The sequence below is a fragment of the Haliotis cracherodii genome, unplaced genomic scaffold (assembly GCF_022045235.1).
Source record: "Haliotis cracherodii isolate W230 unplaced genomic scaffold, xgHalCrac1.p SCAF_12, whole genome shotgun sequence".
NCBI lineage: Eukaryota > Metazoa > Mollusca > Gastropoda > Lepetellida > Haliotidae > Haliotis > Haliotis cracherodii.
The window spans coordinates 10,986,400-11,005,769 of record NW_027266267.1 but is presented as its reverse complement, the minus strand read 5'-3'; positions in this window follow the sequence as shown (position 1 = coordinate 11,005,769).

Below are 19,370 nucleotides of genomic sequence, written 5' to 3'. Positions count from 1 at the left end.
AGATGTAAAAACACTTTTTGCCAAATATCTAAAATAATTACAGTAAATGAGAACCAAATACGTCAAACAGAAAGATGATGTGTCTATAATTCGCGAAAACACATGCAAAGCACATAAACGTAACGTTTGGGGATCAGCTTCATCCAAACGCAACCGCCTGCAAAAAACGTGCAGCACAGGATCCTGCATTTAGGCATGCAGGCCCCCCTGCTGAATGGGTATAAAAATCCACATCAACGGACTGTTCATACAGTCCTTATAACGGCAGTAGAGGCGGTGACAGAATGCCAAGACTGAATGCAGCTCAACGGAACAACGCCATCGGGAGACTACAAGCTGGAGCAACTCAACAAGAAGTGGCCAGGCACTTTGGCGTATCTAGGCAGACAATCTCCGCACTGTGGACCCGATACATCAACACCAACAGAGTTGACGACAGACCAATGTCAGGAAGACCAAGGGTGACAACCCAAGCACAAGATCGATACATCAGGCTGCGACACCAAAGCCACGGGGTACGCAGAATATCAGATCAAACGGTACGCAACAGACTGAGGGAGGCTGGACCTTTTGCACGAAGACCTGTTCGACGTCATGTATTGACCCCACGTCATCTGGCAGACCGTCTGCTTTGGTGCCAACAGAGGGTTAGATGTGCATGTGCAAGGTGGAGAAATGTACTGTTTACTGACGAGTCCCGTTTCCTACTCACACAGGCTGATGGGCGCGCACGAGTCTACAGATGTCGGGTGAACGTTACGCCCCAAACTGTGTGCAGCAGGTTGTCCCATTTGGCGGCGGGAGTGTTATGGTATGGGCCGGAATTCATCACGGTGGTAGGAAGCCTCTCGTGCATGTGGCAGGTGCATTGACAGGTGTACGTTACAGAGACTTGATCCTACAGCCTTCAACGTTCAGGGCGGACAGTTCCAGCAGGACAACGCTCGACCGCATATTGCATGTGTTTGTCAGGACTTCTTACAGCACAACAACATCCAAACATTACCTTGGACAGCCCGGTCACCAGATTTGTCCCCAATTGAGCATCTGTGGGACGAGTTGGATCGACGCGTTCGCAGAAGGAATCCACCGCCCCAAACACTTCCGGCGCTTATTGATGCACTTCAGCATGAATGGCTGCACATCCAACAGCGTGTTATTGACAACTTGATTACATCTGTGGGTCGTCGGTGGCAAGCAGTGATTGATGCAAGTGGTGGGCACAACCGATACTGACATTTTCTGTACCCCTGTGACCTTAACTGTATCGTGTAGGTGACACGATTAATGTTTTGAACATTGTGTACATTGATCTTCAAATTATGGTTTCTGTGTCCTATTTTGAAAAAATCGCTTTATATTACATTTTGAAAGTCAGTGTCAAGTTTCTTTTTTTGAGTATATATTCATCTGAGATCACTGTAAGGTAGAGAGAGTTACCTCCCTCGCACCATCTTCCAATTGTGTTCTGAAAACTAGCTCATTTATTCCATCGCCTATAAGCAGTTGCCGATTACATGGTTACACAAATGCAAATTAACGTCCGACAAAATACACAACCACCGACACAACAGCAGAAGTTGCTGCTACGGAAGCAGCAACTGATTATAATGGCAGCAATGTATTATTTTGATTTAATAGTCGTCACTACCACCTGGATTTGCAATGCTACGCGCATACAAGGAAACGACGTTGATCTGTGATATACTCGTTGACACATCTGCTACCATCAACAGTATACAGGGAGTCCTTACCTGTCTGCAGCGAGACTCTGAAAGATGATTGATTAGTTGATGGATTTAGTATCAGGTGATGTGAATTTGCCTACACTTCTATAGCCACGTTCATGCGCGTGTGTGTGTGGTTGTTTGTGCAACTCCCAACTTGTTTTTATATAGCCCACTAAGATACGATGCCACAGTATCCAAACTCAGAAACAGTATACTAACTCAAGTCGTTGCTGTACGATATTTTTAACAAATATATTTTGTATTAAGCGGCCAGGGGATCGAACCACGACCTACCGCGCTCGGGGCAGACGCTCTATCCACTTAACCATGGACATACGATGAAAATAATGCTCGATATATTGAAATTCACATCACGCAAACTATTGATTGCTTTAACTTTGATAATGACTCAACGTTTGCAAGATTACTGCGTAGATCACAGTAATATTTTAGTTATATAGTGTACATTAATTATTACTTTTACAAGCTTTTAAATATTAATAGTCGACTCTCTGGTGCAGGGTGTAGTCAATGTATTAATTCAACCTTATAAGGAATGCCTTCAGATAAATATAAAACACAGATAAGAACTTTGGTCCACAGAAGCCAATGCTTGTGATCAGGGACGACTTAATGCGTGTTATTATATCCTATTGGAGTGAATGGGGGCTCAATTGATTGCCTGCTCCAGAAACGACATGTATAGAGCGCCCTCATACAACACCCGATTCATATCAAAATCGTGGTCTTTCAGTTCAAATGAAAAACCTCAAAGTAGATCTTACAATTGAAATGAAAAGGCTTTCACAGTGTTATTGTGGTACAGCAAAATAGCTACAATGCAAGGCAAAAGTGGCATAAAGATTAGAAAACAGGCGCCAGATCCAACACAGTACGAAGCCCCCGCCATTTGAGTATCCCAGTCTATTCCCAGGGAACGTGTACGAGGTAGTAAACTGCGTGTTGGCAGAGGAATAGTCAGTCTGATTCTACACCGTACGAAGTCCCCGCCATTTAAGTCATTAAGTACACCGGTTTATTCCCAGGGAACGGGTACGAGGTATAAAACGGCGTGTTGACAGAGGAATAGTGTGTTCGGTTGATTAATCGGAAATCTTTCCATTCAGTCACAGTGATCAATAGCTCTACTCAATTTGGTTATCTGCAAATATTTCCTCACAACTCATTATCAGTAGCCGGACCGGGTTTGACTATTCACATTCGTTGAATACAACAGCGTAGCCTCATTTATTATAGAGTAATTTGAATCTTAATGGACTCTTTACCAGTTGACATTATGTTAATTCACAACATTGAAGCCCAGTTGCAACAGTACATTATACCAATACATTATTATATTTAGGAGATAAACATACTGAGTTTTCAATGTAGAGGTAGGTTACCAGTAGATTTAACCGCGCGAAACTGAATTTGGAACCGAACGCGATGTTTATCCCCATTTTACCATGACTAAATGAAACGCGAAATCTTTGGTGTTAGCAAATATACTGAGTGAAGCGGCATGGGTCCAATGTTGTGAGTGGGTTATCGATCTGAATTACGGAATCACCGAACAAAATATGGCGCCGTATATACTCAAGTAGTTTGTTTACATAGTAATACTTCACTCGAACATGTGACAGGCACTGAAAGCATATAAGCACGGCAACTTGGTAAGCTAACATGAGGTGGGCATCCCTAAAGAAAACAAAGCAAGGTTTGCAAGGCTTTCGCTCTACATCGCGCGTCAATCAAACCTGCTGTTTCAACCTCTGATTGACCAATCAGAATCGAGTAAATTCCAAATTCATGGTAGAATTATGAATAATAGCATAGGGTTTGACCATTCCATCTTAATGGACTGTATACCAGATAACATTATGCTATTTCACAACAACGAAGCCGAGCATCAAAAGCAGATTGCCACCAATATGTTAGTACAATGTATATCAATAATATCATTAACACTAACAGAGAAAAAAAAGGGGAATGTAATGATTAGGTTAGAATATTTCCCAAACGAACAACCTCTGCTTTTCGTGCAACCCTCGATAGTTCACCCTTCTCTGTGTGGATGCCATGGACCTTAGAAACATTTTAGAGCAGCTTTATGTTTATGCGATCGGAATTCCCAAATTATATTCCTTTTCAAGACGCAGAAAACATATTTTCTGGTCTGAATTCTCCTTTTTCATACCGAGTATATAATAAAAGCTTCGACACAGATAGGCTGTTGTATACATGCATGTATGCATGCAAGCATGCATACACACACACACATACACACACGCACACACAGACATACATACATACATACACACACACACACACACACACACACACACACACACACACACACACACACACACACACACACACACACACACACACACACACACACACATATACATACATACATACATACATACATACATACATACATACATACATACATACATACATACATACATACATACGCACATACATACATACATACATACACACACACATACATGTTTTGTTTCTTTCATGAATTGTGAGCTAATCTAAAGAAACATTCGTCGACATGTTTTGAGGATATATTGGATGTAGTTGAAATTATAACCACACCTGTCACATGAATGATAAATTTGCAATTGACAAAATACTTTCATGTGCATCATTGTGAAATAGTTACACCTAACAATGCAATGTCATACAACAACTACGTAACATTGTAAATGTCTTAGGAAGCGTACTGTACATTCAATGATGACATTACGACCCTGATAGTGATATGACATCCTTGTGTGTGCGTTGCAAGTACCTGTAAGCAACAATGCAAAGGAAATATATCGAAAGGGTATTCTACCAGCTCATTTTATCACAACAAAATAAGTGGACAAACCACAGTCGATTGTACGATTCCGACTGCATCATGAGCATGAGTTTATGAATCACTATCAAATAGATGATAGCAGGTGTTTGCGAATAGGTGAGCATATTATGACCACCGCTGTTTCCCATCACAAAACACATGCAAAGGCAAGTCAATTATTCGCCTGACAAAGCATGGGAACACAAAACGGAACAAATCAAAATAGGTCAAAGGAGGCGAAGGTTGAACATTAATCATACGACATTACGCTTCTCATGTAGTCAATTGAATCAATATTTATGTTCTGTTCATAGTGAGTGATCGAGTATGGTTTTACACCGCTTGTAGCAATATTTTTTTAAATTGATGTTTTTGCTGTAATGATGCCCTTGTTTCAGGAATGTTTATTGAATCATATGATGGTATTGTGTATTAAATTTCATTGTTGATATTACTTGTTTCCATTTTTAAAATAAAGATTATTATTGCCCGAGAAGACTTTCGGATTTATGTTTTACGTCTGTCTATCTCGTCCCTGCCATGAATCACATCACAAAATAATTTACATTGAAAACAATCATCCACAAACAGTAAAGCAGAATGTTTCTCAACAGCTTCATGAACAGAAATGAACAGAAACTTTATCTGAGGTGAAAAGGTGCCGAACTCGCGCCCACGATTAATACACTTACATACTAACCTGTAGATTTAATTTTCTTCAGTTTCAGCTTTTAAAATTAGAAAAAAATACAGATTTTGAATAACTTTTGAAATTTCTAAATTGGTGGTGTGGTAATAACGCAATCCCCAACTACATGACACAAGCTTGGTATGCTGCGATCTTTATACAGTAAAAATATACCTGGAAAATAAGTTGTGTCCGTGGGGTTCGAACTCTAAAAACAACATGATGGAAAATGTACGTTACGTAATAGGAACTAGTATATAATACACTGAGAGTTTACCCCCTTCCCCTAACGGAAGTTAACGTCAGTCACAGGCATACCAGTATGTAAGCACGTGTGTGTGAGTAAGTGTCGAGACTGGTGGCAAGTTGTGTTCATGACCTTAAATGCAACAGATTTATAGACTGACAAAATGAAGATAAGTGAGGTTCTCAAAGGCAAGATGACTGAAGGGGAATGTTAGGGAAGACGGATGGTTTTCTAATGAGTATGTATTAACACAGGTCGGCAGAGTCGATTGCTCTATAGGCCTAGTTCTACACTGATTTCAGATAAGATAATGATCAAATTATGTCATCAATCAATTTTCGACTGTGTTTGGTATTTCTTGATTTTTACACGTGCAAATTATTTAATTATTTAATTTCATTTGAGGGTGCATGATTACAGCATATTAAAGGTCGCTGTCTGCACAACTTATCCCTTTTTGTCATCAAGGAAATATATAGCTTCTGGTTCTATACATTGTGTTCAGTGTGTATGGTGTAGCTTTAGAATCATCACACAAACTGCCTGACACTTGTGTGAGCGGTCAAGTATATTGAATGTTGTTTTTTGCCACTTCCAGGAATATTGATTAATATGGACGCTGCCTGGATATCACGTCGTGGCAGATAAAATACCCTTCTTCCAATCCTTGCATATATCCGAATCTATGTGCGTCTGTACGTCCCGTGTATAATCATATTGTTTGCTTGTTGATCATCCAAGTATCAGCTGAATTTAGTCATAAATTATCCAGCAATGAACTTTAACTTAGGAGACAGCTTCAGGCCTTCGATTTTGTAAATTAATAAAAAAATATGTTCTCAGAAAATGTTCGAATTTTGGATGAACAGAAAAGGAGATATAAGTTAAAAATAAATATTTTTAATCATTAGCACCCTGTACTTAGCAGCTTCTCCAATTGAGCTCACTTCATCAGACAGATTGGAGGAATAAATTAAACAAATCTTCTATGTCTGTCATTTTGACGTGTTGCTGGCTTTGTTTAACAGGACTCCTCGGACATTAAACTATAGCGTGAACAGAGGCGGTAGTTGGCATACTAAGCTGAGACAACATGCCTGGCTGGAGAACCTTGTTGTTATCTCTCATCAATGTTGACTATACTCGACCTGCTACCTCCTGGCAAATGGTGTGAAGAACAGAGAGGTTGATTACATGTTTATACTCTTATGACTATTATCATCATCTGTCATCTTTGTCCCTTCACCTTCCTGTCATTTCTGTGCCTTCATCTTCCTTACATCTATTTCCCATCATCTTCCTGTCATATCGTTCCCTTTATCTTTCTGTCATCTCTTGCAATTCATCTTCCTGTCAAGTCTTTCCCTTCATCTTTCCCTTCCATCTTCCTATAATATTTGTCTCTTCATCTTCCTGTCATCTCTTTCCTTTCATGTTCCTGTCATATTTCTCTTTATCTTCCTGTCATAGCTTTCCCTTATCTGCTGTCATCTCTTGCCCTTCATTTGCTGTCATATTTTTCCCCTTTTCCCTTTTCCGGAAATCAGTGATGAGAACAAATGTTCGGGAAAAACGTAAAGCAAGATAAACATATATGCCTTGACTGGGGCATCTTCCCGAGGCAAGGAATTAACTGACTACAAAAGTCCAGTTTCCACCCTTGCCTAACTAGACTGGAATTTCTGGGCTTTATCGTAGCGCCACCAGTGGCTATTACGAGTTATGTCCCTTCTATGTCCCTCCTATTGACCAATCAGCATCCACCTCTCATATCACTTGCATTTGCTTCGAACAATGTGGCGGCGGTCAGTCAATACCATCTGGTAGATAATCAAGATGTATTTTGTAATAAAACGGATTTTACTTCACGAAGTGCATGAAATCACTTGATTAAAAACATGAACAGATTCAATGATCAACCCCCGTAATGTAGCTGTAATATCTTTTAAACGCAATTTCTAATAACAGACAAAAAACGGAATAAAACATAGTAGATTATGTCCCTTCGTCTTACTCACCTCTCCAAGAGAAATCTATATGCCTTCACTGAGGACGCCGATTAACACTGTAATGAAATGTAATCACGTGTACAACATGTTTTGTCTTGACAGAAGACGGCTTTCAACAATTGTGATGTGAAGTGTTCATATCTGCATCATGTATGTTTGTGTGTATCCCCACTTGCTGTTACCCTGCCTGGCACGCGGACTTTACGGAATAAAACTGGGACTTGTCGGTTCGGAGTCAGCATTAAGTGCCTGCGTGCAGCATCCATGTTAAACTGCCAGGACATAGCGATCTTGGGCCGCTGTGCTGATGCGGTGTCTTGATGATATTTATTGGCATCAAGTGGTGTCACATATATATTCTTTCAGAGAGACGTATATCCTATGAGATACAGAATGAATGTAATATCAGTTAGACGATGTATATCCTATTTGAGAGATGAAATACATTCACCTGAGAGACGACATACCCTATCTGTGAGACGACTTCTACACTATATGAGAGGTGAGTTAGACCCTTTTGGATAGACGACGTATACCACGTCAGGGAGATGACCTATATCCACTCTGGGAGACGACTTCTACTGTTACGAGTGATGGTGAAGCAAAAGGGTGTACCTGAAAACCACTCACACAATTAAAATGGATTACACAACAATCTAACTGCGGTTACGATGAATAAGATAACACTACACAGAGAATAATTAATTACACTCAATACTGTTTAATATAACAACTAAGGGCACCCTAGCTATACTATCGGCAAAGCAATATGGCAATATTAATATGCAAAGTCATAATCACCAGTGGTATAATTCTCCCAATTCCGGATCAGACATCGTTATTTCACAGTGGTACATTGTTTACCGAGCATTGCCATGGATGCACATTCACAAACAAGAAATAAGGTCCTCATCATAGATAAAACAGGAAGAGGCAACAATGGAGGCTGTGCCACATTTAGTTACAAACACCACTGCCCTTCTACAACAATCACAAGAGTTTTAAAATGCTTTGCCGATTACCTACCTAAGTTCACTGATACACAAATGCTACTCGCTTGAATTAATCAGATCACATGTTGAACATTCAATTACATAACAAGGAATTCACTCAACTGAATGCTCATTACCTCAAGTCAAGTATAATTGCCTCTTTTATACTGATCATCAGGTAAATGTATACACCCTATATTAAAACATAAATCAGCACATATAACACTACCCTTTCACAGAGGCGAGTACGTTCATATCAGACAGGCGACGTATAACCTTCCTAAAAGATGACTTCTACCTTATCTGAGACTCGACGTATATGCTATCAAAGAGACGACGTATATCTTATCAGAGAGACGGCTTCTACCCTATCTGAGACTCGACATATATGCTATCAAAGAGACGACGTATATCCTATCAGAGAGACGGCTTCTACCCTATCTGAGACTCGACGTATATGCTATCAAAGAGACGACGTATATCCTTTTAGAGAGACGACGAATGTATTAGCAGAGAGACGATATATATCCTATCAGAGAAACGGCATACCGTACCTGAGAGACGACTTCTACCCTATCTGTGAAACGACGTAGACACTGAGAGACGACTTCTTTCTTATATGAGTAGCGAGTAGGATCATGTCAGACAGATGATGTACAGTCAGCCTAAGAGACGACGTCTACCTTATCAGAGAGTGGTGGTTATCCTATCAGAGTGACGACGTATATCCTATCAGAGTGACGACGTATATTCTATCAGTGTGACGACGTATATGCCATGAGGGAGACGTCCTATATCCTGGTAGAGAGACGATATGGATACTATCAGAGAAACAACATACGATTTCTACCCTGAGAGGCGACGTCTTTCCCATACGAGTGGCGAGAAAGACCATATCTGAGAGCCTACCTTAGAGACGGCTTCTACCCTAAACAAGAGACGACGCCTATCCTAGAGAGACTTTTATCTCACCTAAGAGATGGCGTATATCCTACCTGAAAGACGATTTCTACCTCATCAGAGAGACGACTTCTAACCTCAGAGAAATGACATATATCCTATCAGAGAGACGACGTATTTGCTATCTGAAAGACGAAATCCTTCCCATCATAGAGATGGCATATATCCTACCTGTAATACGACTTCTACCAAATCAGAAAGGTGACTTCTACCCTCAGATAAATGGCATATATCACGTCAGAGAGACGACTTGTATCCTATCAGAGAGACGACGTCGTTCCTACCTGAGAAATGATATATATCTCATTAGAGAGATGACGTAAATCCTATCTGAGTGACGGCTTATATCCTATCCAATAGATGACATATATCTCATCTAGGAGACGACATACCTAATCTGAGAGATGACTACTCCCCTTTAGACAGACGATGTATATCCTGTCTGAGATCCCATATACCTTATCTGAGAGACTTCTACCATATATGAGAGGCGAGTTAGACCCTATCAGGGAGATGACGTATATCATATCTGAGGGACGACTAATACCCTACCCGAGAGATGATAAATGTATAAATGACATAACTTAGCCGGGGTACACTAGGCGTGCTGGTGGCATTGTGGCAGCCCATTATGAAGTTAGTACCTACTCACATCAATGTGTAATTAAACGTGTACAAATCTGGATGATTTCCAATCAATTATTATTGATTTATACAACTCACCACTCAATCTAGAAGGTGCAATCATGGAGTCACCTACGTCAATATCAGAATAATCGTATGGTATTGATCCGCAACAAATAGATTATGCACGCATTGACAACAGCAACATAGGCGTTCGGTCGGGTTTCTCGCGAATACATTGACAGAATTGGAAAGTCCGGATCAATTTCTTCGAAAGACTATTATTTACTTCTTAGGCGAGGCGTCTGGACGACAATATTCTAAACCATTGTGAGAGTATGAACAGAATTTAAAGTGTGCATGCTTTTATTTTCAAAAATTGGATTGGATTTTTCGAGAATGGGACGTCAGAATCTATTCAGGCTCATGGTAATGAGTTATACGATTGATGAAAGTGTTCTTCTTCAGTAAACATTGATGTGAGCAGATATTAAGACACGCGTTTTATGCACTGAGCTCCAGCTAAGCTTGTGACCTTCTAATCTCTGTTGGAATAAGCAAGTGGTCAGGGCTGTCAAGGAACTAGCACTTGTCTGGGAGAAAAGGTATGTTAAGATATGTGTTCATGCTGTCGCGATGTTGTTATACATATCAGCCCTGTGTGAGCGTTGTTATATATCGATATTGATTAAATACTTAAATTATACCCGTCTCATAAAGAATCATGAAGATCCGGGTTTGAATAGGTCTTCAGCAACCCATGCTTGCCTAAATAGGCGACTATGCTTGTCGTGAGAGGCGACTAACGCGATCGGGTGGTCAGGCTCACTGGCTTGACTCAAAAGACGCTTGGGATTGTATCCAAATTTCATAGACCAATGCTCACGATGTCAATCACTGGATTGCCTTGTCCAGACTCGATTATTCATAGACCGCCGGCACATTGCTGACAACGGCGTGAAACAACAAAGAAATAAACAAAAACTTTGTGCATTGTATTTGGTCCTCTCAACATTGTTTGGATTTATATCTGCCAACCTTGTGTCGGTGCGTTTGTGACGTAGGTTTAGAAGAAAATTATGACTAAAGTACACTGTATATTTGTCAATACCTACTCTCGTTATGCATTTAGATAGATTGTGTCAAAAAGTTGTTTGCAAAAACAAATACTCATATGCAATATTGCGTATAAATCAGTCATTGTCAGTCATTCTATATCAAGTTTGAGATACTTGTTCTTGGTTCACATATCCATACGATGATATATCAATAATTGATATTAAGCATAAACATACTCTGTGGCACACTAATAAACACCTGATTATTTACAGCGAGATGATTTCGAATCTAACGGCTCAATGCAATGGTGAATGATGTAATATAGTCGTTCCGGATGACAATCGTGGTTCGCTCTAGTGTGCCGGTGTATATTTTGTGTCCCTGGCATGCGCGATGGGTCACGACATGCCACGTGCGATGCCGCCAGAATAAACACCTCGATGCCACCGAGTTGTTCTGTTATTTTAACTGATAGAGGTCAGTAGAAAACAGATGAGAGAAAACGTTTCCTGTTCTTATTCAAGTAAGATGATTAGACATGGTAATCAAGATGCGACATAAACGTCAAGAATAAAAGAACAAGCATTTAAAATCCCGCGTATGTGTCATAGTCAACTGGGCAACACACATACAAATACCTTCTTTGTGTGGGAGTTTTGTTTCAAAGACAAACTGTATTTTTAGTCTGCGCTTCTGGACGTACAAACGTTTACATACTAACGGTTATTTGAATAATTGCTATAATCAAAAGTACACACATGTGCGTTTCGTTCATAACGCATTTGAATATATAAACAGGTTAAACTTAAGAAGACATCACCCTTATGCACTTGTACACATTAGGTATCCGTTCTGCTTAAATTAATCCTGTTAATAGGAATGGCATACTTGAAAGTGACCTGCCAATTCGGGTCCCATACGTAAATACATGTCGCAAGATCTTGGGATTGAGCGGGCCATTGCAATGTCCGTATGCATTTTTTCCTCAACGTTGTCTGCATGGAGTCATAGGCTAAACCTTTATTCTTCAGTAAGCGTGATGTAAACGTGGAGCCGGGTTTAACAGTGGATGTTGACATTCGCCTTCCTGTTATTTTTCAGACTTCTCTTTTGATAACAATATCAGATTTGAATCTTTTGGGTAGTCCAATTAATGTTATGAAACATTTTTGTCTAAGTATCGTTTCTGTAGGCCTGCCAAGCGTAGGTATCATTGCAACTTGTCCAACAGTTGAGGAATTACACTTTTTGATTTGCCTAACATTCGGGCAACTGAGGATATTGAAGTCCTCTTCTATGGCAGAAACACTTTGTCTCTCGACAAAAATTGGACGAGTAGAGGGGCAAAAGAGGGCCTTTTCACCTCTATTCCTGAACTAAGTTCAGTAAGTAAAATATAGCAATCATTCATGTCATTATTCTCTCAAAACTGAGAAGACATTGTCGTTATGCTTTTATTCCGATCGGATACAATATGTTGTTTTGTCACATGTGTGAAGTTCATGACTTGTCATTGTCAGCGTACATGAAACAGTTGCAGAACGAGTTTGCCAATCCAATTAAAATACATGTGACATGTGACTTCAGTGAGAAGCTGTGAGGAGGAACACCTCAGCTGAGGTCTCAAAATTAGGTTCAGTTTGGAAACTACTGAAGTTATATAGATGGAACGTGCGTACTTATCTGAGGGATATTTGTCTGGAGAAAGCACAAAAGTTGATTTTTAGAATACGTGTGTCGTACACAGAGAGAGATTGCAAAGGGCATTAGACACACAGAGAAAGATTTACAAACAAATGAAGAAACCACACAAGATAGTCACACACATCAAATTCTATATTAATTGTGCATGAAGCTGCTAGAGATATTATTTCGATATAATCCGTAACTCGAGCTATATCCATTTGCAATACCGATAGGTCAAGGCCGGGTCCCTATGAGCATAACGCACCCGACCACTTTTGCAACTTTTAATTTGATTTAACATAAAAGGATAAGTGGGGTGAAATGAAGTCAGTTTAAACAGATATCTAGACTTACGTTAGATGCTTCGGTTGTGCTATCAACCGGTTGTGTCCGCTCCGAGGCGTATTTTTTGACATTTTGTAACATTGAAGGTGTTTGTTCATAATTGAACATACACAACCAGATCACTTAATGTGCAAAGTTCTGATACAAACCATTCGAAAACATCCAAAATGTGAACAATAACATTACCTTTAATCTCTATCGTAAAACGCAGTGAGTTGATGACGGTTGTCTTTTCTTATTTCGATGATGACCTTGCCCTTTGGTCGATGCTGTCACTGACACAAGATCAGTGTTGAGTCGTATATTTAACATACAGGTAAACGTCTTTGGCGAGCACTCTGATTTCCCTCATTCAGCTGATTGATCATGAAAACCGAACCATTGTTCAGCTGGGACCCCGTCGGTGGGAGTGACCGAGTGTTGGTTAGAGCTTCAAAGCGCGGCCCGAATATTGAATTTTTAAGTTTTCTGACAGTTGTCCTGTGTACTTGCGCTTGCATAACTTGAAGACATCCTTTTTAAACAATCTTCAGCGTTGGTGCTGTCATATTTGCACACACAACAGCAGGAACATGTTCTTATTGCGTATGCATAGACATGCGCAACAAGATTTGCAGCCGGTTTCAGTTTGGTCTGTTAACGAACGAAAGTTGTTATGTATTTACACTTAAATACATAGTTACGTGGGTAATAAATAAAATACCACAATCATTCTCATTAGATAGCATTATTACGAAACGTGTGAACTTTCTATGAATGCGTGTAGTATTGTATATTTAGTTTTGTTATGGCCTTTGCTTCATGTTAATGACCTTGGTGCATACTGCACGCGATAGGAAAAAAATAGGTGTTCTCGAAAACTTTTGAAGCAGCACAAATAAAACGGCAAAACCTTTTTATTTTCGTGAGATATATCTGCCAAAGCAGAGTCGATTGTACGAGGCCAAGTCCACATGAAAAGGCAATTGTTCACCTGGACAAAAACATGGGAACATTTGGTCAAAATAATGGATTTGTGCCACTGATTTAGCAAATAAAGAAATGTCCTCCACTTGTCAAGACATGTCGAAAACCTTGTGTTGTTGTTTTTTTTGTAAATGATGTAATACAGTGTTATTTTATTCTGTTTTCTACGTTTAATCATGAAAATATTTTTTTTTATTTAAAGTTTCCACAAAATACTGTTTTTCCATTGGACGAGAGGTAGGTCACATGACCGCGAAATTGACGTTCATACGTTTTTTTGACGAGACCCTGTTCTTGAAATGACGTAAACACTGACGGACTACTTCCACATTACCGGGAAACCCTTGGGAATTCCACAGCGCGAATACATATAGAACCGTTCTTTCTGATCATTTAGACCCTATAATCTTGAACTCAGCGTGTTAACGTGCATTGAGATACGTCAGACAGTATTACTGCATGATCGTTCACGAATATCCTCGCCACGAGCCATCCTAGTGAACAAACGAAGAAATACACATCCAAACTATGGTAGTAACGACTCGATCCGTATCTAGGCTGACAGTGGCAGTCTGTAGCAATCTATGAATTGACCTCAGTGTATATTTGACACATTTTAATCACCTTAGAATGATCGATCAGTTGATCAGTGATGACTAACACATGTAACTGCCACAGGTTCATTAACAACTTCCGAAATCTCTCCCGTCACGTTTATCGTGTCAGCCATTTTGACGTCTTGTACTTGATGTAAATCTATTGCGACATCCTGTCATAGTGACTGACTTACTCGGGTAGTTCTTAACATACCTTTCTCATCAGATGGTGACATTATTTGAATACATGTGTTGTGTCAGGCTTCATTAGACCGTTAACGGGTCGATTAAATACTGACTGGTCATTCGAAACTCTGGTTTCGTTCGTAAGTGATTACGGGGCAGACTTGAAACACTACTGACTTTAAACTTGGGTTAGGGTTTTTCATACTTCGTTTTTGTAGTAATCCGTGGACAACCAACCTTCCCGTGATTGTCTAGTTTTTTTGGGAAGTTTAAGTCATGGAGTCTTTAGTCTATTGGAATAGATTGATATTCAGACGTTTTTGTCTATTTTATTTGTCCAAGTGGCGTATTTTAGGGATAGAGCCTAAATAAGTGTTTATTTCACTTTATTTAATCCAGCTGAGGCAATTCACTCATTAGACTGTTGAGTTAATTGACTCGGGTGTTAATTGGTCGCAGCTGAGTTAATTGTCTGTCTACGCATCTGGTTGGTATGTTGTTAAAGTGTTGGTTTGGCTTATCATTTTAATTCATAACTGTAATGCAGTTGCTTAGTTAAGCCGCTTGTATATCTGCGCTAATGTAATTACAATGTGATCTTTGTCAGCACAGATTGGGTTTGTCTGATCTTTGATTGTCATCTATTAGTACAGTAAGCTGTTATTAATAAACCTGTGAACGCATTTTCCTTATAACTCTATTCCTAATCTATGACACCCCTGATCATTGAAGCACAGTTCCATGACAATATACCCATGAAGAGCAGGCTTAGAATAGGTCTTCAGTAATCCATGCATGCACCGTTCTTTTTTATCCTCCATAATATACATACATTTTTAGTTGTTGAAACAAGTGACAGTTTCAGCGTGTCAATTAAATATCCATGAAATACCAACTGCAGATTCTTACTGATGAGATATCTCTGACATTTACACTAGCCATCCAGGAGTACATGATGATATATCCCTGACATGTACAGTAGCCATCCAGGAGTACACGATGATATATCTCTGACATGTACAGTAGCCATCCATGAGTACATGATGATTTATCCCTGACATGTTCAGTAGCCATCCAGGACTACATAAAAATATATCCCTGACCTGTACAGTAGCCATCCAGGACTACATGGATATATATCCCTGACATGTACAATAGCCATCCAGGACTACATGATGAGATATCCCAGACATGTACAGTAGCCAACCAGGACTACATGATGAGATATCCCTGACATGTACAGTAGCCATCCAGGACTAAATAATGAGATATCCCTGAAATGTACAGTAGCCATCCAGGACTACATGATCAGATATTCCTGACATGAACAGTAGCCAACCAGGGCTACATGATGACATATTCCTTACATGGACAGTAACCATCAAGGACTACATGATCAGGTATCCCTGACATGTACAGTAGCCGTCCAGGAGTACATGATGATATATCCCTGACATGTACAGTAGCCATCCAGGACTTCATGATGAGATATCCCTGATGTGTACAGTAGCCATCCATAAGATGGCTGACAGTGTAAAGTCACCTGCGTGTAGCTCTCCAGCAATTTGACCATCTAACAAGGTAAATACACCCCGAACTCTGATATTTTGGAACGTGTGATATCATAACTATCTCCACGAGAGTTCAACACTAGCGATGGTGTCAATTGACATATACAGAGCTCGCATTGGACTGTTTAAACATCGTGGAGGGACACGGCAGATTCAGCTAGATTATGGCGACCATGGGGTCTACACACCGTTCACCCGAGGGACAGATGTACACTACAGAATGATTATGTGCTTCGTGATATTTACTCTCCACTTGTCATCATCAATGTTATTGATTGATACACTGAATTCTACTAACTTTGATAGATTTATCCCCAAAGAACACCAACTGTGTTTAAATGATGTCAATTGCATTTGCACGAGGAACACGGACAGCGTCACGCTTATTGACAGGCCGTGTGTACAAACAAATGGACCGGTGTTCAGCCAAGTTATACCCCGTCTACTCATTCTATCAGGCGACATTGAGTTGAACCTAGGCCCGCCGACTATGCAAGATTTAAAAGACACCATTTAAAGCGTAAAACAAGACCTGTCGCTTGAAATTAGATCTTTGAGAGATGAAATTTAATCTGTTAACAACAAATGTAACCTGCTTGACACAAAGTTCTCTGAGCTGAAATCATCCGTCGATGAAATGAAACAGAACCACGATGTTATGTACGCTGATGTGGATGCGGTAGCCGACAAACTAGATAGCATTGAGGACAAAATCAACTCGTTGGACACCGAAGTAGATAAACTTGAGTCTCTCAGTCGCAGAGACAATGTGATTATTTATGGCGTACCAGAAGGCGAGGACTCAAACGTTGAGTGTAAACAGAAGGTCCTACACATTCTTACGCAGAGTGTTACACACAAATCTTGGACGTCCGGCGATCTTGTGAGAGCACATCGTCTCGGTAAGACACAGCAAACCACCAACAAACCACGCCCCGTGATTGCCAAACTACGTGAGAGTGACGACAAACTTGAGATACTGAGGGCGAGAGGCACCCTGAAGGACGCTGGGTATGGAGTGTCAAGCGATTTGACCAGACGCCAACGACAACAGTTGAAAGATCTCAAAGACACAGGGATGCGCGGTTACTTCAAGAATGGCCGGCTGATTACGGAACCTATATTTGAAAGGACTGCGACAGATCCAATTGATTCTCGTCGAAAGACAAGATCAGGTGCCAGGAACAAAACTACTTGAGGACTCGGCCCGGCCGTGGTCAATTGTTCACAGGAGCCAAATGAACGACGCACCGGTATCAACCTAACTCATGAAATTGATAACACTCTGTGCCGATTTCTTTGCTGGAATGTGAATGGTTTATCCAGTAAACTCTCAAATAATGACTTTATTTCATATCTACAAACCTTTGACTTTCTTTGTCTATCGGAAACCTTTTTGGACAACGTAGACTATGACTGGTTGCCTGGATATAAAATATTTTACTCTCCGTCGGTGAAATTGTCAGGTCATGGCAGGAATTGTGGTGGAGTTTGCTTTGCTGTCAGGTATGAATTTCAACAGTTTTGTGTGTCACGTCGAAATGATATTGGCAATCTTTTGACCATAGAAATTAAGAAAACTCCTTTCGGTTTACCAAAAGATATTCTGATATTCTGTTTATATATTCCCCCTGAAAACTCAACGTATAACGTGAAAAATCCAAATACTTGCTTATTTGATAAAATTAATAACTTTCTTCTCGACCTATCAGAGTACCTATCTGATTTCTTTATATTACTGTGTGGGGATTTCAATTCTCGAACAGGTACTGAGAATAACCCTCCAGAACCTGAATTAAATCACGGTGATCCAGATATATTTCCTGAAGACAATCCTTGTGACATTAGTAAACGATCGTCACTTGATGATGTGGTTAACAAATTTGGTCGCTTTCTTCTTAATTTATGTTATGTTTATAACCTGTATATCATGAATGGCAGAGTGCATGGCGAAAGAAGTGGTGAACAAACATATGTAAATAGTAATGGCAGTAGCACTGTCAGCTGAATTCTTCAGATTTGTTGATTGCCTAACTGTTGGGGAGAGCACAGACTCCGACCACTTTCCTTTAGAACTACAGTGTGCATTGTATAATCCTGTATCGGAACCATTATCAGAGGATATATTTTCTGACAGCTTTAGATGGAATGAATCTAAAAAACCTGACTTCTTACGATGTCTAAGCAATAATTTTGATGAGGTGTCTGACACTCTGTTTCAGACTTTGAGGAGTAATATGCATGATGCGGTCGATCTCTTTATAAACATTCTTTTGGAGTCTGGCAAATGTATGAAACGAGGCTCGTGTTCAAATTTAGTTCCTAAAAAGCTGTTTAGTTTAAACGGTAAATGTAAAGAACACAAGAGATCAGCCAGAAGAGCACTTCGCGAGTTTCGTCGAAATAGATCAGAACTAAATAGAAGAAGTTATTGTAAACTGAGAAACAAATATAAAACAGAATGCAGACAACACTTTAACTCTTTAAGACATCTAAAATTGAATAAGTTAACCAACTCATTAAACAACTCAAAGCTTTTTTGGAAAGAGATAAAATCTCTACGTAATCCAGTCATTGCACGTAATAATATTACAGGTCCTGAATGGCTTCTCCATTTCAAACAGGTTTTTTGGAAATAACCATATTTTCGACGATAACATCCATGATGTTGCTAATGATGTAAATTTATCTGATGTTGAGCGAGATATTTTAGAATCGGAAATTGAAGTCGCTGAAATACACGATGCCATTAATACACTTAAATCAGGTAAATCTCCAGGCCCCGATGATGTCCTAGCTGAAATGTTAAAAAGTTCAAAACATATCATTACTCCCTTTTTGCACAAATGTTTTA